The sequence below is a fragment of the Marmota monax genome, unplaced genomic scaffold (genome assembly GCF_021218885.2).
Source record: "Marmota monax isolate L192 unplaced genomic scaffold, Marmota_monax_Labrador192_F-V1.1 WCK01_AAM20220418_F8-fsc00024, whole genome shotgun sequence".
In the NCBI taxonomy this organism is placed as follows: domain Eukaryota; kingdom Metazoa; phylum Chordata; class Mammalia; order Rodentia; family Sciuridae; genus Marmota; species Marmota monax.
The window spans coordinates 8,395,977-8,422,043 of NW_026695224.1; the positions used below are offsets into that span (position 1 = coordinate 8,395,977).

Below are 26,067 nucleotides of genomic sequence, written 5' to 3' on the forward strand. Positions count from 1 at the left end.
TGCAGGCTACATGCTTAAGGTCTAGTCTTGCCACAGAATGCAACCAGCTTGGATGCAACCAGCACAGCACGGATGACAGCTACATCACCTGCCAGGTGACAGGCCTTATTCTTAGCACGCTGCATTGTTAACTCATTCGATGTTCCAACACCCTTTGGCTTCAGGGTGGGCATCCTTAATCCAAAATTCAAAATGCTCCAAAATCCACAATTTTTTGAGGGCCAGCATGATGCCATGAGTGGGAAAACTCCACATGTGACAACAGGGGACAAGCTGCACTTGAAACACAAGTGTATTAAAACTATTGTCCTAAAATACCTTCAGGTTGGATTATAAGGTGAACATAAAACACGAGTGAATTTTGAGTTCAGAGTGAGATCCCATTCTTAAGAGGGCTCATTACATACATGCAAATCTTCCAAAATCTGGAAAAAATCCCAAATCAGAAACACTTCTAGTCCTAAACCTTTCAGATTAGGGATCTTCTACCTGCATTTCCACTGTGGTTTGCAGATAAGAAAACCAAGACTAAAGAAGCAATTTGCTTAAGTTGTTGAAGTTATTTAAGTGGAGCTGTTGAGATTCATTATAAAATGCTGTTATAGTTACACTTGAATTGTGGTCCTGGGGCCACCAACCTAATTTATAATTCAAATAACCTGGGCCAGAAGCCAGATGGTCATAGTTTCAAAGGAGGAGCTCTGGTGGAGGAAGACAGAGAGGTTCAAGGAAGGTGTGTTGAACACCAGGGGTGCAGGGAGAAGCCCCCCTGGCCAGGCTGTGAGCCAGGGTATGGGGACCACAGCAGGAAAGAGGCCCCATACAGCAGGAAAGAGGCCCCATACCTGCTTCCAAGGAGCTCCCAGTTCAGGAAGGAAGAAGGAAGGAAGACATGGCAAAATCTCTCAGAATGTAGTTGGCGCCAGGGCAAAGTTCAATGGAGCTTTTCTAGGTAGCTGCCCTTGGCATTTCCAAGACCAGCTACCAGCCCAATGAGCTTCAGTTCTTTTAACTACAGAATCAACAAGGAAAAAAGTCAGCTCTGAAAGGCCAGAATATACACCGAGGGGTTGATGCCCTGGAAAACAAAGAATACTCAACTATTGACTGTACCTCCCTGCCAAACACATGCACACACACGCATGCTCACAAGCATGCACATGAGCATCCCAAGAAACAAAGTCAGTGGCAACCCCTCTCCAGGGACTCCTGCTGGGGTGCTGGTGATCAGGTGGGACGAGCAGAGCCTGCCTGTCTGGATACTTATTTAATACTGGGGATTGAAGCCAGGGGTGATTAACCACTGAGTCACATCCCCAGTCCTTTTTTTTTTTTTTTTTAAAAAAAAAATTTATTTAGAGACAAGCTCTCACTAAGTTGATGAGGGCCTGTTAGAGTCTGTAAACAAGTCAGGATGGCGCCTGGCATTTTGCAGAGGGAGTGATTTGTGAAGTAATGCCAGCGAGCCATTAAGTGTGGAGATTCCTTATTGGTTGACTGCTGTATCTAGTTTATGTTAATTAAGATAAGCTGTGTGGAATGTATAAATACCCCTCCTGTCCTACAATAAACTGGCTCCCACTCCTGCTGTATCAATCTACACAAGTTGCTAGTCACCCCCTGGTTATTTTGCTGCAGCAGGACTGCGGCAAGGGACTCACTAGGTTGCTGAGGATGGTTTTGAACTTGTGGTCCTCCTGCCTCAGACTCCCAAGCCACTGGGATTACATAGGCGTGCACCACTGTACCTGTCCAGTCTGAATACTGCACAGAGATGACAACTGGAGGTTTAGACTACAGGCATGTCCAAGGGGCTGTAAGAGTCCTGAGAGAAATGACCGCATGCACCTCTGAGCAGGACTTGGGGTGCCCACCTTTCAGATTCCCAGGGCCCAACTGTGCCTGCAGCACATAGCAGACAGCAAGTCTCTTGAACAGATGAACGACCTTAGCCAAGGTCAACTTCCTCCTTGGTTGTATGTGGCTCCTCCACCCCCAGATGGATGCCTGGCGGAAGGATACAGCCATCAAATGCCCTGGAAAGGCCTCCAGGGATGCAAGGGGTCCATCTTTGGGACCTGCTTTTGGAAAAGGTGGTCAACAGAGTCTCTGTGACAATCAAAGAAAAAACCCTTCATTTGAAATTTACTATTCCGAATTTTTGGCTTGGTTCCCATAAGCAAACCAAAGCTCTCCTTCATCACACCCACCTGGAAGCCTCCAGAAGCTTCTCGGAGCTCACCCAGGGCTCCTGGAGTGGAGAGACGCTCTTGCTGCGGCCCTGCCCGCGCCGGGCCCCTCGGGCAGCGCCGTTCCCCGGGATTCTCTGACCTCCTTGGCAACTGCAATAAAAATCTTTCACTGTTTGACAACGAGAAGGCAGTGCTGCCTCAATTGCTAGCGAATTCAGGAAGCCTCTTTCTCATTTTAATTGGTTTCTTAATTGGACTGTTTATGGGTTGTGCAGTAGCTTGGGATGAAAAGGCCCGGCGAGCAATTATATGCCTGGCTTTGCTATCTGGCAGGAGTTAATCGTTTAATAACAAGAAGGAGAAACCCCCCAAGTTCACCGGGATGCCATGGGTTTTGTTCTCGAGAAATGCCATGCTTTGAAAAAAAAAATCCCCCAAGTCAGAAACGATGCCAAGCTGCGCCTCCCCAGGACCCCTTGCTGATCCCCGGGTCCTGGGCTCCTTTTTCATTCAGTGGAACATGAAGTCCGGGGGGCTCTCGGGGGCCTGTCAGAGTTTTAACTGCTCGCTGGCTGGAGATAAGGGGGTAAGCAGGGCCCTTGATCGGCCTGATTGATTCCCTGGAACGGAGGTTTGTCTTCCCTGGCGGGATGGATGACTTCATTCTGGTAGATGAGGTCACCGAAGTCAAGGCAATAAAGCATCTGATATTCACGCGAAAGCCGCTTTCCAAAGCAGCCCCTGGACAAAAGCTCGGGTGCTCTCCATCAGCACCGCCGCCTCGGAGCCGGACCCTTCTTGCACCGTAAAATCCATTCCCGGACCAAACACAGCCCCCTGTGCAAACTCAGAAGCCAGACTGGGTGGCTGTCATTTTAAGAAATTGGGGGTGTGGGAGGGGACATTGTGCAAATCGCTTATAACAATTTGGACATTGGGCTGAAACAAGCTGAGTGACATTTTCCCCCCAAGGAAATCAGATGCTAATTGTTGCCACATCGTTGCAACCGGGGGTCTTTTGTTATTTGAAACAAACTTGCTCTTCTCTTTGCTCAGAAAGGCCCTGGTATCAATTTTCTGGTAGAGAAAGAGCCGATTTGGGAACTGGGCTTCCCTCTAATCCTGCAGATTACAAGCCACTTTGTCAAAATGCTACTGCACCAAGATGAGTTACCTAAGGCGGCCACACGAGGGGAAGGTTTGGATTTGAGGAAATGATAGAAAAGGTTGTTTGTTTGTTTCTCAATAGAGAAATAACTAAAGATGACCTCTGTCCACCGCCATGTCTTAACCTAAATGGCAAAGCCTGTTTATGATTCAAGTCGAGAACGGATCTTATGCAACTGAGCTTTGTGGGTTGTATTTACACACTGGTTCAGCCCTGGGAGCTGGGTGGTAGATCAGAGCAGGCAGCTTAGTTTCCCCGGCCTTGGTTTCCATAAATGCAAAACAGCACAGACCCCAATCCTAACCTGCATGAGATTCAGTTAACCCCTTCTGTCCTGTACAACAAGATGCATTATTTTGTGTCTCTCCAAGAAAGCAAAAAAAAAAAAAAAAAAAAAAAAAAAAAAAATGGTAGTGCTTAAACCATACACCAAAGCTTTCTTATCATTTGGAATTTTTGTTGAAAAAGTGTCTTAAAAATATTTATTTAGACACAGCTTTTAATCAAACATTGCCCTGGACTTCATCAAAAATAGAAGTGGGCTCTATTGGTGAAGGTGATGACCACGGCTTGGCAGAAGCCTGTAGTGGAGATGCATGTTCTGAGTTCAGAGCTGTTCAGAGGGCAAATGGTGTATTTTAGACCTGGGGAAAAGCAGGAGCTTGGTGCATTGTCAATACTCAATAAAAGGTAAACGCGATAGTATTAATTATTATTCCCAGAGGAACTGTAAAGTGTATAGTTTCAATGTTCTCCTTCCCCAATTTAAATTTTTAGTTAATTAATTTTGCCATACTGGGAGTTGAACCCAGGGGCACACTGCCACTGAGCTACATCCCCAGCCACCTCCGCCCCTCTTTTTTGGTACTAGGAATTGAACCCAGGGGCACTTAACTACATAGCCACATTCTCAGTCCCCCACCCCCAATATTTCTATTTTATTCAGAGACAGGGTTTCTCTGAGTTGCTTAAGGCCTCCCTAAGTTGCTGAGGCTGGCTTTGAACTCAGGATCCTTCTGCCTCAGCCTCTTGAACTGCTGGGATGACAGGTGTGCATACCACTCCTGGCCCTAGCCCTTTTAAAATTTTATTTTGAGAAAGGCTCTGGCTAAGTTGCTGAGGTTGGCCTCAAACATGCAATCCTCCTGCCTCAGTCTCCCGAATTGCTGGGATTAGACGCATGTGCCACCAAGCCTGGCTCCCCATTTTTAAATAAAGGGGAGGGCTCAATGAGTTCCGTTGTTTGAATTTCCCTGGACAAAGGCAGCCCACATTCCCCCTGCTTCTGACCACCTAGAGTCTCATCCAATTCTTCCTCCTTGGCCAGGCTGACACCACAAGTCTGTCTTTGAAAAAAGGAAATAGGATGCTTTGATTGGCCAGACCTGAGTCACAGACCTGAGTCTGTTGCCTGGGACAGAGTTGGTTTTCCTCATAGGTACACAGCCCGGGAATGGGGAAGAAGTGATTTCCCAAAGAAAGTTCAAGTTGGTGTATTTTGAAAAAGGAGAAATGCTTTGAGGCAGTTGAAACTGTTTGCACTGGGCCCCTTCCTCCATGTGCACTTCCTCACCCTGGGTCCAGAGCAATGGAGTCGCCATCTATGGACTGAGACCTCTCCATCCATGAGCCCAAAATAAACTTCCCCTCCTCTAAGTTGTTCTTGTCGGGTATTTTGGTCAGCGCAACACAAAACACTCTTCATTTAGGGGATCTCATAAAGTTAAGCTTGTACACACTCCATGTTGGAAAATGCTGGCCCAAACCATGGCCCCTTTCTAAGCTCCTCTGACCCACCATTTATAGGAGCTGAACACCTGGCACATTCCAGAGGCTGTTTGGGGCTGGGCCGGGGACAGGATCTTTGTCTCAAGGGAGCCCACAGTCTAGAAGAGAAGATGGCAGGCTGTTTGGTTCTGCGTTGGAAATAAGAATGACGAGCGATGGGCAAAGTGACCAGCGGGAGGATCCACGTCTACCTGGGGGCTCCCTGGTACATTTTAAAGAGGAGCCAGGTTTGAAGTGTGGGCTGTCGAGGATGGACAGAGCCTGCCAGGCACAAAAGAGGGAGCAGCACAGCTAGCCCTGTGCACCCGCTGCTGTAGTGATGTTCTAGAAACAAACAGATGGCACTGGGTGCTCATGAGGAGTCCCTGCTCAGAACCCTTCTCCCAATGCCTCTACAACCAAGAAAACGAGATTGCAGAAAGTGCCCTGGGCACCAGCCCCTGGGAAGGGGACTTGCCCACCCTGCTGTCCTTGGATGCTTTCAAAGGAGACTGGAGGAGTTCTGCAGGGTCTTGAGCACCCAGAAGCAGATCTAAACTCCCAACAGGGCCAAGGCCACTCTGTGCAATGACCCAGTATGGCCGGGTTGAAATGGGGCTGCCAGTTCCCCTTTCAGAAGGTAGAGGCCGCTTCCCCTCCCCTTGAATGTGGTTCTGACCTAGCGACTCCATTTTAATGAACTGGATGGGACAGAAGCGACTCTGTCTTCTGAGGCTTCTTCATGAACAGGACGCAGCTTCTGCCCAATTCGGCTTCTCCTTGCTTTTATTTCCTTGGCTTCTCTCCCTCCTCCTCCCTCTTTCTGAGTGTATCTTCATGTCTTTCCTCCTCTCTGTGTGCAGATCCCACTTCCTTGCCCCACACCCACCTCTCTCTGGAGGTTCCCTTTAGAACATCCACATGTGCTTGGAGGAGGCCAGCACCACCCAGAAGGGCCACATGCAGGAGTCCAGCAGATGGCCCCCTGCAGTCTCAGCCCACAAAGACACTTATGGAGTTTTGTGCATTTGATCTACACAAACCGGGCTAAAAGGCTTCGGAAGTGTGGTGGTTGGAGAAAGGGGTGTAGAATAGGGCCAGAGACACCCCTGCCCCACCCCTTGAAAAAAAAAAAGCCTATTTGTTCTGGGCATGGTGCACAGGCCTGTAATCCCAGCCTGCCCGGCAGGCTGAGATAGGAGGATCGCGAGTTCAAAGCCAGCCTCAGCAAAAGTGAGGCGCTAAGCCATTCAGTGAGACCCTGTCTCTAAATAAAATCAAAATAGGGCTGGGGATGGGGCTTAGTGGTTGAGTGCCCCTGAGTTTAATCCCCAGTACACACATGCGTGCGCGCGCGCGTGCGCGCACACACACACACACACACAAGACTATTTGTATGTTTCTCTTTTTCTCTCTGCCCTGTGGGAAGAGAAAGCACAGAAGAAAAAAAAATCCAAGAACAGCATAGTTTATTTGGGGGCGTTAGTGCTTACGAGAGCTCCGGTCCTCGACACTGAGGTTCCACCCTACAGAGACTAAAAACCTTTCTAGCAGGTACTGTGCCAAGCTCCTGTCTTTAAAGTACCAGCGCTCAAAGCTCAGCAGTGATTAAAAGTATTCAGGAGAGGGTTGGCGACTTCCTTGGCACTACCAGGCACTCACCCGCATACAAACCTTCCTCTGCCAAACCTCCATACGAGCAGCAAGTTCCTCTTGATTCAGGAGCAGCTGCGCCCCTCAGGGCCCGGTGACAGGGCGGCTCTCGTCTAGGCTGAGCAACCCCGAGGATCTCATCTGACAGTTTCAGAAGCTGCTGGACACAAAGCCAGGTGCTAGGTGAGGTGTGGACATGGGGCTGGGGAAGCTGTCGGCCCTGCGCTTAATGAACTTCCAACCCAGGCTGTCTTTCTCCCACCCCTGGAGGCCTCTGCCCGGTAGGGACCCTGTGAAGCTGTCAATTTTCAATTACAGGTTGGAAGGATCTTTCCTGATCTTTCTCCTTGGTAAAAGGTAATTAGATGTAGCTTTTCTTTAGCTCTTCAACAGTGGGGTTGAAATGAAAAAGGTTTTTTTTTTTTCCTTTTTAACTATCAGTGAAGGAGAAGGTCGAATTCACCGGAGGGACAGTGGCCTTGAGCATCCTGGGAAGTGATTTTGCTGGGTCTTCATTCTCCCTGGTCTCTGGCTTCCAGGCTCCTGGGACCTATAGCTGAGAGCAAGGCGAGGTGGTCTGATGGGGGGTGGGGGGGTTGTAAATAGGTAGTCACGGAAATCCTTAAGGACTATGGCACTATGTGACGCACAGGGGACTCGGGTGTGTGCAGGGTGGAACCTGCCCGGGGAGTCTGGATTCTTCTGCTGCTATTGCAAACTTGCTGGGGCAGGTGCAAAAGGATCCTTTCTGAGCTTGGTGGCGGCCTTGTGAGACGGCTGGGCTGGAGGAAGGTTTCAGCCCTCTTTCTTGATAACCAGAATCCTTGTCAATCCCCGTGGGGCGCCTTCAGCAGGGGCATGAACGCCCTCCCCACCCCCACCGCAGGCCGCACAAATAAAATCCTGAGAATGGCCAATATATTCTGCGGAAAGTCACAATAGCCCGTGAGAAGAAATGCATAAACTCATAACTTCCAGCCTAGGCTATTTAGCATCCCATTAAAAATATTCAAAATATAAATCAAAATTCATGGGAATAAGTAATATTCAATTTAGAATTTATGGCATTTTAAAATAGGATGATTTCCTCAAATGTGCAATAAATTTGGTTTTGCGGAATTGCACTTGCCACCTTATCGTGACGGTTGCTTTATCTACACAGCCCACCAAAGCGGAGTCACTTTATAGAATCTAAATTCACAAATCAACTGTCGTCTTCACTTCACTGATTCATTGCTGATGGGCCTTTCATAAGGTGAAGAAAAAAAAAAGAAGAAGAAAAAAAAATCCCTTCCGAGTTGACAAGAGTAATAAATGGGGAGGTTGGAGCTGCCCATCCATCCGGCTGGCCCCGCCGACCGGCCGGTAGTGATACATGGCAGAATCAGCTCATAAACCAGCCGCATCTTTTGACCCTGGCAGAGTCGATGGAAACAGAGGTGCATTTATGACCATCACTGATTAAGGATGACGGTGGGACCAGAGAATGAGAGCAACCCAAGGCACCCCTTGGGAACCAGGCACCAGAGCAGGAGAACCCCAAATCCTGCATTGTAGGGAGGGCTTCTCTTTATCCATTTGTATGTCCCTTTGTTTACCAAGGTGGGGGAGGGTCTGGAAGGGCACCTTGGGGTCTGCAGAGAAAACGCCCCTAAAACATCAGGAAGAAGGAAGGACATCCCCGACAGAGGACACGGTAAGGCTGCAGACGTCTCTGGAGCTGCCTGGCCCAATTTCCCTGGAATGCCACAAACAATCCAAAGAACACCCCCCCCCCCCCAGAGTGCGAGAAATTACTATGATTGACCAATTCACAGCCGGAAAGCTCTTTCATAAAAATGTAAAATTGTCTTTTATTTAGCAAAAGCAGAAATTTGAATTAAAAAAATAAAATAAGTCTTCATTTATTTAAGTGGTTTGCACTGTTTTTTTTTTAAGGGTGTACCTTATAAAATGGAAACACATTTTAACTTCCTAATAGATTCTATTAAAAGCCAAGTACAAATCTTCATCATGTTTGAGAGAAAAGCAAAAAGAAGTTCAGGGGCATCGATCGGAGCCATGACACATATAAGTGCAGATTTTAATTCTCTGAGCTCAACTCTGGGACAGAGAGAACACCTTAGAATCCAAAACGACTAATGGGATTTTGAATGTCCAATGGGATCCAGAAAGGAATCTCTGCTTGTCAGGTGTATTCGACAGCAGGGCCATATTTAAGCAAGTGCTAATTCTGTTCTCATATTTAGCATCTGGAGTCAATGCTTTCTTGGGAAGACGGATGTATTTGAAGGAATGATTTTTAATAGAGAAAAATCTTGCAACGCTGGTACAGAAATGTGGCCAGAAAAGGTCATCGGCACCAAAATCGCCCTGGATAGAACTACTCATCTTGTATGCATTCACTCTTACAAATGTTCACAAGGAGAGCTATCTATCATTTTCTGTATTTTTTTTGTTTTGTTTATGACTCTATTTCTTATTTCTTTGGGGTGCTGGGGATGGAGCCCAGGGTCTTGCACACCCTAAGCACTTGCTCTATCACTGAGCTACACCCCAGTCCTACATTTATATTTTAATAAATTTTAATTTTGCTGTTTGCTTTGTGTTCACTGCAATTTTAATTTGTCTTGCAATTGAAACTTCATGGCAGCATCGTTATCTATCAATGGAGGCACCATAATTGAGCGTATCACTCATGTAATTTATACTTGTTGGACATTCAGGCAACTTTTAAATTTTCAAATTATGGATGCTCTGATTAATAACTTCATATTTGTGGGAAATATGCCCATTGGCATTTAAAATTCAAAGAAGTAGTTAAACAGCAAATTAAATATAGAGAATTAGTGAAGCATAAGGCAGATCTGAGAAAGTTACTTAGAATGGCATGCAGAAGCACAGAAAGACAGATCCTAGGAGATTGGGCGACAGAGAGGAAAGAGCCAGAGGTCCAAGTGCATCTGCTGGCAGTGCCAGAGTGACTGTGGGAAGGATGGGGGAGAACATCACGTCTAAGGGCAGGAGGAGGCCAGAATTCCCTATGGAAGAACCCCGAGTGCTCGAGTAAAAGAAGCACATTAAATGGTAAGAAGAATAAACCAGCCGGGCACAGTGTCACACACCTGTAATCTCAGCGGTTCGGGAGGCTGAGGCAGGAGGATCTCTAGTTCAAAGCCAGCCTCAGCAAGAGTGAAGTGCTAACCAACTCAGTGAGACCTCATCTCTAAATAAGATATAAAATAGGGCTGGGGATGTGGCTCAGTGGTCGAGGGCCCCTGAGTTCAATCCCCAGTACCCCCGCCCCAACAAAAATCGCGAAAAAAATCAAAGAAACCCAGATCCTTACATATGGTCATGAAAATGCAGAATACTAAAGGCAGATGGGGAATCCTGTGGTTGCGGTGGTTGCCATGGGAAGGTCTTTATTGTGCCAGTCTGCCCAGGAGCTGCAGGGCATCAAGCATTGCTGGCCCCTGCTTAGCAAATGGCAGTGGAGGCCATTCCTTTGCCAGTTACTGTGATAAGGACGATTGTTCCTATATACGTCCCATCAGGGGGACTTTTTAAAATTAATTATTACTTTTTAAAATTAATATATGACAGCAGAATGCATGACAATTCTTATCACACATATAGAGCACCATCTTTCATACCTCTGGTTGTATACAAAGTATATTCACACCAATTCGTGTCTTCACACCTGTGCTTTGGATAATGATGTCCATCACACTCCACCATCATTTCTCACCCCATGTGCCCTCCCTCCCACCCCTCTGCCCTATCTAGAGTCCATCTATTCCCCCCATGCTCCCCCTCCCTACCCCACCATGAATCAGCCTCCTGATGTCAGAGAAAACATTCGGCATTTTCCTTTTTTAATGGGGAATCCTAAAAGCAAACAGAAGGAATTCCAAGTTTTGTAAAATAAATAAATGAATAATTCATGCAGTGAATTATTTGGGAGAATTTACTACACAACCACCCTGGCTACTGGAGGATGAGATGAGAATAAGGAATGGGATCACCCCAAGCAAGTTGTCCCGTCAGAAGCTAAAAAAGTTGATTTCCTAGCAGTAAGGAGCAGCGTATGGGGGGGGGGGGGTGGCGGGGCACAGAGCGCAGTTGGACTCTGAGTACCAAAGTCCAGTTAGGTGGGAGGAACGGAGAGAGGACAGGAACCAAAAATGACCGAGGAGGAAGAAGCTGTAACATTCTGCAGCTGGAGGATGACCGTGGTTTACAAGAATCAGTGCAGATCTCAAAATAACTGGAAGAGATGATACAAAGGAATACTGATCAACCCTTGGGATGAGTATCATGCATTTATATGTGCACTGAATGGTCACACTGTCTCCCATGGACAATTAGTACACATTGATTCAAAGTAAAAGACAAAGAAAGGGGTAAGAGGACTTCAAGAAGTATAGGAGGGCTGGCTGGGGTGGCACACACCAGTGGCTCTGGAGGCTGAGACAGGAGGATCGCCAGTTCAAAGTAAGCCTCAGCAAAAGTGAGGCGCTAAACATCTCAGTGAGATCCTGTCTCTAAATAAAAATTACAAAACAGGGCTGGGGATGGGACTCAGTGGTCACATGCCCCTAAGTTCGATCCCTGGTACCAAAAAATAAACAAATAAAGAGAGAACATAACTATGAAGACAGCAGAAACTTTCAAAATTGTAAGGGACCCCATAAGCAGCTTTCAGTGAATACATGTAAAAACTTGGAATAAAAATTTGATTCATAGGGCTCGGGTTGTGGCTCAGTGGTAAAGCACCAGCCTAGCATGTGTGAGGCATTGGGTTCAATCCTCAGCAGCACATAAAAGTAAATAAAAGAAAGGCATGTGTCCATCGACAACTAAAAAAACATTTTTTAAAATCTGATTAATAGAAATACATAATAATAGGTAATAATCAAAATCAACTCTAGAAGACCCAAGTAGTACATTAAACAAGATAATCAAAAGTTGAAAAAATTTTTTTAAAAATGCTTTAATTTATTTTTTTTAAATTGTGATACTCAGGATTGAACCCAGAGGCCCCCTACCACTGAGCTACATTTCCCGCTATTTTTATTTTGAGAAAGGCTTCACTCGGTTCCTGAGGCTTACCTGGAACTTGCATCCTCCTGCCTCAGCCTCCCAAGTCACTGGAATTACAGGAGTGCCCCACGCCTGGCTCCAGATGACTATTTAGGAGACGGTTGTCATCATCAAAAGAACTGCTGGTCCCAATTTCATACAATATGCATCTCAGAACAGAACGTTTTCTGATGTCAAGACACGATAAGGATGCTTTAGAAAAGTAAAAATATGAGAAAATATCACGAATATAGATTCGAGAATCATTTCAAACAATCCAGCAAGGAAGCATTCATCAGCAGGGGGGTCAATTCCATCAAGGACATGTAATTTGTATAATTTGCCATATTAATAGATTAAATTTTAAAATGATCATATCAATAAATAGAGAAAGAAAATGCCATTTCAACTCAGTTCTTATTTAACACAGAGGCCATTACAAATTGGAAATAGAAAGGAACTTACTTACCTTGATAAATAGTATTTTAATAGAATGCATAGTGAGTACTATGTATAGTATTAAAACTTGAAAAACATTTCATTTAAGGCTGGCATAAGGACATAAATGACCTCTATGATCATTTTTAGTCATCATTGTCTTGGAGGTCCTAGAAGGTAAAAGAAAATATAAAGAATGAATAAAAGAATTTTAAAGGTAGAAATAAAATTACATTAATATTGCATTATTCATATAATTGTCTATATAGAAAATCCAAGAGAACTGAAACTCTGCAAAGTACAGAAATGCTTCTGGATATAAGATCGATATACCAAAAAACCCGGTTCAGTATCCACATTCACTGTTCCTAACCAAAGTGTAGTTGAAGTCGGGTTTGGTGCCACACACCTGTAATCACAGTAGCTCAGGAGGCTGAGGCAGGAGGATCGTGAGTTCACAAAAATATAAAATAAAATATAAAAAGGGCTGGGGGTGTGGCTCTGTGGTAAAGCACCCCTGGGTTCAATCCCTAGTACCAAAATAAAAAAATAATAAAAGTTTATAGAAGGTCACAAAATAGTGTCAAAACCAATTTAAAATGTTTTGTGGAAGGAAGGTTTTGATCTTATCAATGAAGCAAAGAATTGCATAAATTTGATATAATTCTAATCAAAATCCCAACAGGTCTTTCCCAGAAAGTGACAAGAACCCAAACCCATCTGTCATAACAAGGGTTGAAAATATTCAAGTGCACACTCAGTAACTCTTAGCTACTTCCTCCACTCTCTCCTCCTCCTCCTCCTCCTCCTCCTCCTCCTCCTCCTCCTCCTCTTCATTTTGATGAAGCAAGAACTTAAGTCTGTCTAGTGATCCTCCATCCCTGATATGAATTTCTTCTGAGAAAGTGAACCTGGAAGATGCCATTGTCATTTCATCAGCTGCTGGAAAGACTTGCCCCATGATATTGCTCGTGCCACCACAAGGACCTTCATTTACAGGAAATACGGAGCAGGTGTTAATTTTTGATGCTCTCTGAGACCAGTACAATTGCAGTTTCTTACTCTGGGAGGAGGCCTCACCTGCTAGGGCAATGCCAGGCACCATTTAAGTATGAATCGAGAATAGAGGTCTCTTTAGAATGAAGCACATGACCTTGTTGCTGAACATGACCTTGCTATTTTGGGGGGAGGAATTCAGAGAGGTTCCACTATGTCTGTGGTTGCAACATTTGGCATTTCTGAAAATACCTCTCTAAGGATGAAGCCTGGGGTTTTCATCAGCTCTCCAATCATGCTCAGACCAATGAATGAATCTACATTCTTTTACTTTGCAAATATTTATTGAACATTTACTATGTGCCAGGCAGGATGGCAAATGATGGCGATACAGTAGTAAGTGGTGGGAAGGCCTGGCCATCTAGTTAGGGGAAGCAGATGAAAATAAGGCAATTAAGAAAAAAATATGTCGTATGTTACTTTGGGGGTAAATGCTTCGGGAGAAAGTCAAGCAGGAAAGAGACAGGCAGGATATGTGAGCTGGTAGTGGCTTAAGGCAGGGGGGACAGCTGAGAGATGGCCAGGGGGATTTTGCTAAGGTGACACCTGAGTGAACACCTGCAGTAGACGTGGGAGTGAGTCAGAATGTTAGCTAAGGGAACAGTGTTCTGCAAACAGGGAACAGCAGGTACAGATTTCTCGGCTCATGCAGGGACCCCAAGAAGGCCATTCTGGCTGGAAGGAAATGACAGCAAGGTCCTCAGGACAGAGATGAGATCTGACAGATGTTGCTGAAGGATCCCCAGGCCACTCTGCACTCTGTAGAACGTGAGGGGCTTTTGTGGAAGCCATTGCAGTACATCTGCTGATCGATGGTGGTGTTTGGGCCAGGAAGGTGGCAGAGAACATCTTGAAGCTTCCACAGTGTGGTCTTCCTCAGAAACCCCGGGGCTGGAGACATGCCAACCTCTGCATTGCCCAAGAGCACCTTGGTGGGAAATCACATGATCTCAGAGTTACCTTTAGCTGAAATATTTGGGGACAGTATTTTTAGAAGGCCGCACGTTGACAGGTGTGGAATGGAGTCTACTTTGCTGATCCTGGTTGAGGACACCATTGCCAGAAAACCTCTGCATTATTTGCTTTCTATTACTATAACAAATACCTGAGACAATCGACTTATAAAGAGAAAAGGTTTGTTTTGGCTCACAGTTTTAGATGTTTTAATCTATGATTGGTTGGCTGTTGTCTTGGGCTGTGGCGGCACATCGTGGCGGGAGGTCATGGCAAAAGCACTTGCCTCACCTCGGTGCCATGCCGGAAACTAAAAAGACAAGAGAGGAGAAGGCTGTGTTTCCACCCTTCAAGGCCACACCTCCAAATGACCTGAAGACCTCTCCCTAAGCCCCGCCTCTTAAAGGTTCCATTACCTCCCAATAGCTCTGAGCTGGGACCCAAGTCTGTAATACACAGACCTTCTGGGAAAACCAGATCCAAACTACAGCTATGTCTCCTTAAGGCAAAAGTCTAAAAGACCAGCCCAGGAATCCTCTGCAGAACCATTGGAAAGAAGAGTTTTCCAATGTGGTTCACAGCTTCTTCAAATGTCCCCAGTTCTCACCAATGTTTTGGAACAATTGTAGTTTAGTGACCCTGACTTCCTACCCTCAATAAATGGATTCAGATAGAGACCCAAAGATGCCATGATAAATCCTTGCTATTCATCACTATTATGGACCACCTTCTATGTGCCAGGCACTGCATTAAAACTTCAACATAAATTATCTCATTTAATTCCCCAAAGCAACTCAGCTCGAGAGGTCTGAACGGTCCAATTGTACAGATGGAAACTTGGGACTCAGGAGAGGTGCAACTTGGTAGTATCTGCACACCATTAACTGGTGGCGCTCTTATTTACACTTGGCCTGGCTTCTCGCTCTCTCCACCATCCCTCGCTGCGTGAATTGTTGGGCAGAACCTTACTTCTGATGGTGGGTGCTGGTTGAGTAGATTTGAATATCACCTGGGTCACTTTGATACTTCCTTATTCTTAAGCAAGTATCAGAGAGCAGGGATCAGTAAATTTTTTCCTAAAGGGTCAGTTAACAAATATTTGAGACTTTGAGGCTCTGAATCCACGGCATTTGCTTAGCTCCACATGGTAGCAGAGAGTGGTCACAGACATGGCACAAATAGTGAGGGCTGGGTTCCAGTAGAACTCTACAAAAATAGGCTGGTCCTGACCCTTGGACCATAGTTGACAGAGCCCTGTTCTCGATGCAGGATCGAGGCTGACAAATGTCCTATCAACTCCCAGGTGGGCAGCGTCCAAGGAGTTAGTTTGTCTCACCTTAGAAAATTGGGATAGTACAGTCTTAGGTGCTGTGAGGATTAAATGAGGAAATATATGTTATTTAGAAATTCACAAAATGGAAATTGTAATGGCGTGCCTGTCCTCCTTAGGATTCTTTCATCAAAACAAACATGAACTCACAACAGACTCCAGTTAAGGCTCAAAAGAAAAAGCATAGTATTTTGGATCAGATCAGATTAGTCAGAACCCAGTCTTCTTGTACCCATTAAGCACATGTTTATGGAGCATCGGGGCATGGGGCAGGGCTGGGGGTGCCCAGGCCCTCTCAGGCTCTGTGCTGTTTTGAGTTCAGCGGAGGCAGCCATGTTGGTTATCAATAAAAGGGGGTGGAATGGTCCAATGAAACCATTATTTTAATTGAGTGCTTTTGTGTTTTCCGAAGCAATCCACTCAGCAGCAGCTCCAAGGTCCTCAAGTACCATTCACATCTGGATGTGACTCCAATTGAGTCTGGTCGTTACAGTTTAACCACCAGGGTGTTAATTGGAACACTAGAAAATACCTCTGGTCGGTTTCATTATCTAATGGCACTTGGGTTTTCTAATGCATCTTAATAGGAGCTGTTGCATATGCATAAATGAGTGTGACTTTTACGAGGAACAGTTTACACTAATTAAAAAAAATAAATAAAAGCTGGCCACATTCTTTGTAGGCTTCAAAAATACTTACTTTTCTTTTTATTCTTTTTTTCCAAAGATGATTGTACTATTAAAATTAAAGGCTGATTTCATTTAAAACTATTAGCATTTTGTTTGTCTATAAAATTAATCGATATAAAACTTCTCTTTTGACTTAATTGATATCTCTGAGTTGAGTTCCCTAATATTACTAAGCATCAGAGACGCATTCCCTGCCAATGTTAAATAATTTTTCAAGAAGTGGTAGCTTTCTGGTAGACATAAGATTTGGCTTTCTCTAACTTGACTTATTTAAAGACCTGAGTGTTACATTTGCTAATTAAATGACTCAGTTCTAAACCTTTCTGCTTGAGACCCGACTTGATTCAAGGCCATTTGCCATGGCCGCTCATGCCCTGCTTGCTGGCGGAGGGGGAGGCTCAGATTCCAAGCTGGATGGACGATCTGGATTCCACAGGGTTTTCTTTCTTTTTAAAAGCATCTTGAAAGCAATCGTTCAAAATAGAGCTATTTGAGATGGAATCCTATCAATTCATGGACTACTGATGGGATTGGATTCAGAATGAGTGGGGGGTGGCCCAGGGGAGAAGGTAACAAGAAATAACAGAGTCTCACTTAATGGGTAGGCACTGGGAAAAGACCACTCATTTTTTTTTTCCTCCCCAAAGTTGGCAATTGTTCAAGCTACATATGGTCACATAATCTTTTAAAAAGCGCAATTCAAGTCTCGGTTTAATTATGTAATAGCATAAATGGAATTACTCTGCGGATGGAGTTCGGTGCTTTAACTCAACACACCCAGGCTGGGCTGGCAGAGCGACCCGACTCAGTTCGCTTGGCCTCTAAAGCAGCCAGGGAGCCTCCACCGAGAGCCTCCCCAGACCTACATGACAGTGGCCGGGCTGGATGTGGCGTGGCCCTTCCTATTAATAGCATCTCGGTCACCTGGTCACCTTGTACACATGGTGGTAATGCCGGGCTAATCGCCGTTTTACAGGACAGGGCTCCACACTCCATTCCTCTGTGCTTTTGGGGATTAGCTAATGGCTGGGCTTTGGTTCCCGGAGGGCGGAGACCGAGACTCTCCAACATTCTAGTCGTTCACTTCTGACTTCCTTGGAGCCTCTGCCTCACTGATTATCAGCAAGGAACCTCAAGCACCTTCAGGTCGGCCTCCTTCCTTTTACAAATGAGTCAAACAAAAATACAAATCTTTGGCCCAGGTCCCACCCTGGGTGGCTAGAGAAGGAGCCTCCTCTTCTGATTCCAGCCCCAACCCCTGGGACCACAGCGGCTGCCAGGGGGCAGGTCACCTGTCGTCACCCTTCTTTGCAGGGCGCTGTCAACGCAGGCTTCCACTGTGGCACCTGTCACAGCGCTGGGCCCGGGTTTCCCCCAGGAGAGCTGGAATCCTTCAAGGGACAATGTTTTGTCCTGTCTGATCCTCGCACCTAGAACAGGGTCTCCCTCATCTGTCAGTGGAAGGTGCCCTTGAGAAGTCTCTGGGCACAGGTCATCAAGGATGGGGATGCTTTATGGTTGTGGGCTCACGGAGATTTTTCAGATGAGAAAATAGCAAGTCACCAAAGTGGGATCAGTGGCGCAGGATCTCACCATCAGTAAGCAAGGGGGCTCGGACCCAAGCTCGTCTCCTGAACCTGAGTTCTCTGCATCATACCTGAAGCTGGTGATGTAGGGTAGACAGTGGCGGGAAGTCCTGGCAGGAATCCTGTTTGAAGTGCCGTGAGACTTGAAGGAGGGCTCACCACCAGCTAAGATAGCTCCCTGGTCTCTCTACCCTCCAGGAGTCTCAAGATGACAACTGAGTCTTAGAATGTTCCTGCTCCCTGCTTTTCCCACGGGCATGGCCACAACTTACTGCCAAAGACCAGCCTTGGCAATTTCAACAGAGAACACAACGTCCTGGTGGATCAGAGGCTGTGCCACAGAGCTGCGCTAATACAGGCCAGGGGACAGACAGCCTTGAGCCTCTCACCACGGAGATTCAGCCCTCAGTGGCGGGAAATCCTAACTGCGGCTCAAGCCGGGAGCTGTCTGCCAGAGAGCCACTCGCTGGTCCCGGCAAGCCCTCCTGCTCAAGACCATCTCATTCTCCCTCCTCAAAATCACTGACCTGCCCCTGAAAGATGTGACGCCAGTGTGTGATCATCCAATCCCATTCTTACCAAATACATATTTATTGCTCACTAGTCAAAGCACCAACTTACATTGTCTATGAAAAACTATATTGCGGTCATATTCGTGACCATTGAGACTGACATCAGAAGACAGAGGCCTTCCTACAGCTTGCTAACTTGTTGATCTTATCAGACCTCAGATTTCTGGTCCAAATAAACCAGGGTAATTTACAGAGTAACTCTTTTTGCATTTCCTATTTTATCACCTTACCTGTTTTTAAAATCTCTATGATTGTATTCACTCTATCCCTCATGAAAAAATAAACTTTAGAAATTAAAGGGCATTTCTTTTTAATTTTAAGTAGACCAATAAGAGGTCCTGACTCATCATGTTTCCCTTTTTGCTTTGATTGCTAGGAAGCTCAGAACCCAAGTTTGCTTTTGATTGCCGACATTTTCCTTTGACTTTAGTTTGAGCTACCGTTATCATCACCCACCACCCCCTTATTTCTCAGCTTCATTTCTTTTTCTGTTCTTTTATTGTTTCTGTCCTTTTTTTTCAGGGGAAGCTACCTTAATTCCTTTTTGAAAGGCAGAAGGGTATAAATAATGAAATCATTCTTAACCCCAGTACGCACTGCAGCTAAATGGAGCCTTTCAAAAACGATCCTTGCCTTCACTCTGTCACTCTCAAATTCCCAATGGCACCTCTTTCATCTGAGCAGAGCATCGCTGGCTATCTGGGTGTCTTCTATTTGGCCTCTACCCTGGACCTCAGAGCCGAGCCCGTACTTCAGTGCTCACAAAGATCAATGTAATTGCCACTGGCAGGGTCCCCCACCCCTCCGGAGCCTCCATCCAACAGGTTACAGGATAGAGATATGTGGATGGTTGTTACCAAGGATAAGGCTTGACATGCAGTCACCCAACAATGGTATCTATTTTAATGTCTGAATTATTTTTTTTCTAAAATTAACAGGCAGTGTCCTAAAACTCTCCCTATATGACAAAAAAAAAAAAAAAACTATCTGATAAATCACAAATCAAAACCCCTTTGAGCATCATCGAATCAGGTCTGAGCCACTCTGAGCTATTTTTTTCCTGTCTGATAAAACCATTATCATGTTACAGTGTTCACAATGCCGAATCACATCCCTTTGATCATCTTATAAAATTAATTGATCTTGCTTATCTATTGTTCTCTTGTAAATCATTTAATGGAGGATATTAAGAGAAGTAATGGTAACAACTGAAGCATTTATTAGGCTCTGATGTTCAAACTCGCAATGCGATTTTCGTAATCTAAATTTCCCCATCGCCAAATTCTATTCTTATGGGAATTTACATATAGAGAACCTCTAGCCACAAATAATTTACTTTTGCTCAATGTCCTGAAGGACAGACGTACACTGTGGCAAATCACTGCAGCTATACTTAATTTTAATTATTCTTTTAAATCAGATAGATACCCTGCAGTGAAATTCTTATAATTAAATAGAAATTAAAAGTTTCTAAAAGCCTTAATTTCAACTTCAAATTTAAATGCAAATGAAGTCACTAGGACCCAAAGCTTCCCCCTTCCCCCAGCCTCATCCTTCAAAATTATGAGGGATTGTCTAACAGCTTAAATCCACCACGAAACTTTATTGGGGTCCTAAAGAGGCCTTGGGACCTAAATGTGTTCCATTATCAATGTCTGTTCAGTGCCACCCGGGCACTCTGGAAGATCCAGCTGGCCCAAGGTGGCAGATACCCAGGATATTTATTTGAGTTTGGGTTCCCCAAGAAGCAGACCCCAGGACAAGAATTCACATGCAACTTGGAGATAGGAGGCCCCCAGAAAATAGGGCTGCAGACTGGAGACTCCATTCATTAGCGTGGGCTCCTTCAGAGAGGATCAGTGTCCCATGTGTGAGCCTCCACAGTGGCTCAGCCTGAGAAGGACCCCAAGCCAAGAGATGCAGGCACTGAGCACCCCAGAGGGCCCTGTCGTGATGAGGTCCAAGAGGACCAACAGCATCTGCTACCAATATCTTGCCTGCAAGTTCCAAACCAGTGCATAGGGATTGCAGGGAATTTTATTTGATGATAACGTTAATTTTGTTAAAACCTTGGAAATGCTTGCTTCAAAATTGGTATTTCTACATTCTTTTCAGAAAAAAAAGAATTGATCTAATCCATCTAGGATCGACAACTATGGTCACGTGTTGCTTAATGCCGAGGACAGCTTCTTAGACATGTGTCCTCATTGGGTGATTTTGCTGATGTGGGCTCATCAGGGTGCACTTATCCAACCTAGATGGTCTAGCCTGGGCTAAACGGGATAGCCTAGGCTCCTAGGTTATACACCTCTCTAGCATGTGACTGAACTAAATACTGTAGGCAATGGGAACACAGTGGTAATCGTTTATGTATCTAAACATATCTAAAATACAAAAAAAAGTTATGGTGAAAATACAAGATGATGGGAATTTTTCGGCTCTGTTATAACCTGACAGACCACTGTCACAGCCTCAGTTCCTTGGCAAAAGCATTGTTGGGGCACATGAGTGCATTTGGTGACTACATCATATGTCCCAAGGACTTGCTCCAAGGTAGGCACACAAGACCCTAGGACTAGATTTTTTTTCTTGGGGAAAGTGACAGCCTGTCCCCTGCCACACTGGTGAATCCGTCACCCGCGCTAGATTGAATACAAACCCCACCACTTTTCCTGTTCCGTCCCCGCCCCTGCTCGGGAGCTGGTCATGAAGCTTTGATTGTTTCAGTAAAAACCATTTAGCAGACAAAATATCTCCCTTAACCTCTCCTTTCAGGCTGAAGTCGCTGGGAGATAGCGAAGGGGCACACGTTACTTGACACGTGTTACATCTGCTCCAACAGCGGAGCCACAACCCTCCACACCTCGTGTGGTGCCCCTCTGAACCCCGCGTGCTTGCCAGGAGTTGGGTAACAGGAACCTCAGCAAGGACAGAAGAAATGCAGGGGGTACGCACCGCAGAGGACGCAGAGTGGGGCGAAGATCTGCTGTGATGGTGACGGTGACCCTGACACCTGGCTCAGGCACTCCCTTTGCTCCAGAGATGGCACACAGGGCGCGGGAGCGCTGGAGCTGCTTTGTGGGTGGGAGAGCCACGGCATTTCAGTGACGTGCAGCGGATCACAGTGAGTCTCTCCCGACCTCCATTTCCATCCTGCAGAAATAACACAAACTCATGGGCACGTGCCAGGGAACAGGGGGCCGGGCATCAGTCAGATGCTGGTGAAAGCGAATCTTCTTTTCTCGTGGTAAGTACTACAAGTAGACATGGTCCTAGGTTGGGTAACAGGTTTCTGGGATTGAGGGCATACCAACTTGGAGTTAACCAGTTGTCACAGCGAACATAACTGAGTGACAAAAGCTGTTTTAAATGTTTTCTCAAAATTTTAAGATTAAGACGACTCTGACTTCAGATGGAGCTTGATCCAGTGGCTTAACCAATTTCCTTTTTCCTTTTTTTTCCCAGGACTCTGTTTCTAGCCACCTTTTGACTCTGTTTCCTCTTGTTAGATTCACTCTCAGGCCTGCTTTCTCTGTTTGGTGGCCCTCGGAAGATCCAGACTCACCTTCCACAGCCCCAAATCCTGCAGATGGTTTCCTTTCCCTGCGCAGCTTCAATGCAATCCCTGTGCCCGACTTTCATTGGGCCAAACTGAGTCACATGCTCGTTTCTGAACCAATCCTTGCGGCCAGAGGAACGCGATCAGGTGATTGGTCAGGTGGACACAGGCTGGGGGTGGAGCCAACCCCTCGCACACCACCCTGCAGGAGAGCCCGGGAGAGGCCCTTAACCCTGGAGGAAATGTGCAACCCGGTGTGGGGAGGAGATGAGAGGAACCAAGACGTGCGGGGAGGCCAGGCCTGGGAGAGACGCCTAAGGCGGTAGGGCTGCCGGATGCGATGGGTGGTGGAACTGGGGACTTGGGGAGGGACTTTCCAGAATCACTTGGTGCATTCAGAGAAACGTGTGTCATCTTGATTCCAAAGAATTATCCAGATTTAGCAATTTCCTGGGTTCGCATTCTGAAGGAAAAACCAAAAAAAAAAAAAAAAAAAAAAAAAAACTCACCGTGTCAGGCAAACCCCAGGCCCTTCTGAAGCCGAGTCCTGCTGCCCGCTGCTGACCAGTGGCCAGTACCCATTGCTCGGTCCCCACCTAGACATGCTGCCTTCCTGGGAGCCCTGCATATTTCCTGGGAAGGTGCTCCTCCCCTGACACTGATTGCGCCCCCATCCCCATTTCCAGGCATCGTGACTATTGATGTAATAATAATGTGGTCACCACAGGGACCTTTATAATTGGGCTCGAGTGAGCGTGCATCCTTTCCTGTCCTTCTAGACCGTTCTGGACGCTTCCCTGGCTCCCCTGCACGTCCCCGCCTGCAGGAGGCCCAGGTTGGCCAGCACTTGGACCCTGTGAAGCAGGTCAGGGGGGATTGGAGGCTGGACCCTGGCCGCACGTTCCCCCACGGAGAGAAGCAGGGGGCGGGGGGTGCAAGAGGGAAGCTGGGGGCCGGGGTGTGAAGGCCGACGAGGGGACACCGTTTCCTGCAGGGCTGGACACGGCGCCGGGGCATGAGTCACCCGGCCATCAGCCCCAAGCTGGGTCTCCTGACGCAGTCATCCTCCCGCACACAAAGACGCCCCCTGTTCCGTCCTCCCAAAGATGCTGTGCTGCCGGGGAGGCACGAGTCAGGGCACCACGTCGCAGCCCCGGGCTTGGGAAGCTGCTGCCCCTGATGGCGGCGTCCCGTGACCAGCCACACGGGGCCCGGAGTGGCCTGGCCAGGCTGGGCGCCTGGAAGCCAGAGTGGGGGCACCCGGCTGCACGGGACAGAGCCACCATCCTGGTCCTCTCCAGGGAATGGGGACCTGGGCTCCTTCTCGTTCCCCAGGGGTGGCCGCTGATGGGTGGGAAAGGAAAGGAGTGATAAATAGACGGAGAGAAAGGATCGAGGCTTGTCGACCACCAGACAGAGGCAGCCGGTCGGGGCGAATGCTCTTAGACGGCCCCGGACCCCAGTCCCCACCGGGCAGGGATCTGTGCAGGGGCGCGTGCAAAATGAATGATAGTGATAATGACGATGACAACAATACGTTTCCATATTTTGACAAGTTCATTTTAGTTGGGCACCAAGGGTGGGATCTTTTCTCTACTGCCCCCCCCCCCCTGTGATTTTCACGAGATCCCCCCACAAGCCTTCTTTTCCTTTTTCCTCTCTGGCTTCCACATATGAGAGCAAACATATGACCCTTGGACCTCCGGAGCTGGCCTTATCTCACTTTCCCTGATGTCCTCCAGTTCCATTTGTTTTCTTGCCAATGGTAGAATCTCATTTTTCTTCATGGCTGCATAGGGCTCCACTGTGTACAGACACCGCATTTTCTTACTCACTCATGGGTTGGGGGACGCCTCGGCTGGTTTTGCAGTTTGGCTATTGTGAAAGAAAATGTGTGCGTATATGTGTATATATATATATATATATATATATATATATATATATATATATATATATATATATTTTGATTTTTACTTTTAAATTTTATTTTATTTTTTGCCTCTGGAGATATCACTCTGCCCGGGACCCGGGTTTTACTGAATCCACTATGGAAGCTGCTGGGATCGGCACCCCCTCCCGCCTCTGCCACCGGCCTGGAATCCTGTGGGTTGAACCGGGGTCAGCCCTGGGAGCTCCTGTGGGGGACACTCGTGGAAATGACCTGGAATAAGATCAGCAAGTGGATCTTGGCTCCCCTCTGTGCTGGGCCGGGGGCTGCGTGGGGAGACTCTCAGGGGCCGAGGTCCTCCCTGAGCCCCTGCCCGGAGACAGGTGGGCGAACGGCGTGCCCCTGGGGACCCCGGGCAGCACGTGTTCTCAGAAGAGGCCAGGAGAGTGAGGTGGAGGAGGACGGAGCCGCAGAATGGGCCTGACTCAGCCTGGAGCCACCTGGCAGGTGAGGACCCTGGTCTCTGTGCCAGGAGCATGTCCGGAGCCTCCTGTCATTCCGTCCTTACAATCTGTGAGGCAGGCACAGCTGTTGTCCAGGTGAGGAGAATGAGGCACAGGGACGAGGCCAGGTGAGGTCCTAGAGTGAGTTCCTCCTGAAATTTTGCACCCTGGGCGTCTCCCTTCACTTAGTCCCAGTCCTGCACCGAGAGGTCAAGTAACTGGTATTTCTTTGATAAATAATATTGAACATCTTTGCATATTTGTACAGTCATTCCCATATGCTCTCTTCTGAAGTTCCAGCTAGAGCCTTTGGCCATATATTTGGTTTGCTTTTGGTTTGTTTGCCCATTTAAAAAAATATTTTAAAAAAATAGTTTGTCATTGATTTATAGGTGTTCTTTATATATTGTGAACCTGTATATATGTTTTATGACTGTTTCTTCCAATGGGTGAATACCCTGTTTATTTTCACAATAGTTTCTTTTCAAATGATATTTTAATATTTTCAAAAATTAATTAATTAATCAATCAATTAATTATTTTTTTTCTTTCTTTCTCTACCAGGAGTTTAAACCAAAGGAGAACTTAACCACTGAGCTATATCCCCAGAACATTTTATTTTTTATCTTAGACAGAGCCTCACTAAGTTTCTGAGGCTGACCTTGAATTTGTGATCCTCCTTCCTCAGTCTCTCGAACAGCTGGGATTACAGGCATGTCCTACTGTGTCTGGCTTAAAAAAAACATATATGTATTTTTAATTGAAGAATGACATTGCATGTTTCTGTGTGTACCATGTGATATTTTGAAGTATGTACAAGGCGATCCGAGTCTACTACCCGTGGTTTCAGTTACCCGTCATCCACTGTGGTCTGAGCATTTTAAATGTAAAATTACAGAAATAAACAATTAGTAAGTTTAAAGTCGTGTCTGGGTGTGAGCTGTGCAGTTCCCAGGATGTGAACCCTCCTCCTCCAGTCGCTGTTGTGCTGTGTGGGCCACCTGCCTGCCAGTCACTAAATAGCTGTCCTAAGTACCAGACCCTTCACTCTCACACTGGGGCTCCCTAGGAGGTGTGTCCAAGAACCCCTTGTTTTACTTAATAACCACCCCAAGGAGTGAGAGTGTGGTGCTCACAACTTTATTCCAACGTATTATTCTATTGGTTGTATTTTGCTGAGTTTTGTTGTTTATCTCTCACTGAGCATCGCTTATAAATTAAATCTATCAGGTACAAATGCTTAAGCAAAAACAGCATATCACACCAGGCACCCACTGGGGGTCTTGAAACACGGCCCCTGCAGATGAGAAGGGCCACTGTCTATATGAAGTGGTTTAATCTAGACAATTGACAAATACAGCAGCTCACACAATGTCATGTTTGTTGTGAAAGCACACAATACCTATCGGTATGCTTTTCAAGAATACGACATATCATATTTAACTACAGACACATTTCTGTGAACAAGAGCTCTTGACATGCATTCTTCCCACCCAACTATAACTATATGCTCTTTGACTAACATCCTGCCATTCCCCCAACCCTTCCAGCCTCTGGTACCCATCCTTATATTCTCTACTTCTGTGAGATGAACTGTTTTAGGTTCCATGTATAAGTGACTTCCTGG

General features: G+C 46.3%; 1 long non-coding RNA gene across 1 annotated transcript; it reads left to right on the forward strand.

Moving 5' to 3' along the window:
- Positions 1–22,256: 22,256 nt before the first annotated feature.
- On the forward strand, positions 22,257–25,336 carry LOC124086290 (uncharacterized). Its single transcript, XR_006849763.2, has 4 exons — positions 22,257–22,371; positions 22,829–22,914; positions 24,057–24,444; positions 25,005–25,336. It is a non-coding gene; the product is annotated as an uncharacterized LOC124086290 (long non-coding RNA).
- Positions 25,337–26,067: the final 731 nt, after the last annotated feature.